Source organism: Octopus bimaculoides, chromosome 21, assembly GCF_001194135.2.
Source record: "Octopus bimaculoides isolate UCB-OBI-ISO-001 chromosome 21, ASM119413v2, whole genome shotgun sequence".
NCBI lineage: Eukaryota > Metazoa > Mollusca > Cephalopoda > Octopoda > Octopodidae > Octopus > Octopus bimaculoides.
This window is the reverse complement of record NC_069001.1, coordinates 38,664,548-38,665,709: the sequence shown is the minus strand read 5'-3', so window position 1 is coordinate 38,665,709 and position 1,162 is coordinate 38,664,548. Positions and strand designations below refer to the sequence as shown.

At 42.6% G+C, this 1,162-nt stretch overlaps 1 protein-coding gene across 1 annotated transcript in view; it reads right to left on the bottom strand.

The window, feature by feature from the left end:
* The window catches only part of LOC106867356 (coiled-coil domain-containing protein 105), an 18,719-nt gene that overhangs the window by 5,541 nt on the left and 12,016 nt on the right, over positions 1-1,162 (bottom strand). The window lies entirely within an intron of this gene.

Sequence of the window (1,162 nt, the reverse complement as noted above, 5' to 3'; positions counted from 1 at the left end):
GTGTGTGTGTGTGTGTGTGTGTGTGTGTGTGTGTGTGTATTTATTCCCCCACTATCGCTTCATAACCGATATTGGTCTGTTTGCGTCGCCGTAACATTAGCGGTTCGGCAAAACAGAGCGATAGAATAAGAATTAGGCTTTGTTCCATCTATAATATAAATTGAAGTTGGCCAAGCATTTAAATTTTGAAATGCAGGTTTTTTTACAGATCCGGAATCTCCACCCTCGATATAATGTGTTCATGTAGAAATAAAACACCCCAAAAATCCCAAAGGTGGTGCAGTCCATGATCTTTACCACCGCTAGCAAGCCTAGGGGACATGGAGTCCCTACAAGGTAGGTCACCTTGTTAGAAATAGCAGCAAAATCAACCACAAATCACAGCTTACCGCCTTTAAAAATGTAAAACTTGGTCACGGGAAGAGCGACAGGGCCCTGAACCCAATTCACAAAAGGAGGAAATTCCCCTTAAGCCAAGGATCAGGCTGAGTTAATTAAAGTTAAGTGTAGACAAGAAGGGGCGGTCACGGCTGGAACGTCTTTCTTCAAGGCTGACTTAAAGCTACACAACAATTAGTTTGTTTACAAGTGAAACTAATTCCGTCAGTTACGGAGTAGTGGTCATGGTTGGTTACAACTTCAACTTCTGTTGAAGCATTACGTGTTTTTAGTGCTTTGTGAGAGACAGCAGAAGAGCAAACATCGTGACGATTGGTGCAACACACCCAAAGTCGTTTTGTTACAACAGGATTCATGGGTGAATGGAGATTTATTTTGCTTTAAACATTTTGCTGAGATTACAGTCAATAATCCAATAAATCAAGCCCTGCATAACTATCGAACATTCTGAGAGATTATAGATTTGAAGGAAACTAACGAAAGACATTGGCCTTCAATTTAAGGACTGTAGGTCGTGGAACAGGGGTGAAATGAGGGTACGTAGACAGGTGGTCCACTCTGTTGTCACCCAATCTGACCCCAACACCTGATCCTTGGGCATCTTTAAGCTGGGTCCACTCAGCTGCAGACATTCGAGTTAAATTTCTGATCTGAGAAACCCTTCTTCTCACCATCCCCGCCCCCACTCCCACCCCCCCACACACCTACTGTTCCTCTTCTGATTAATATGCAAGAAATAAAAAAAAATCTCTCCACTACATTA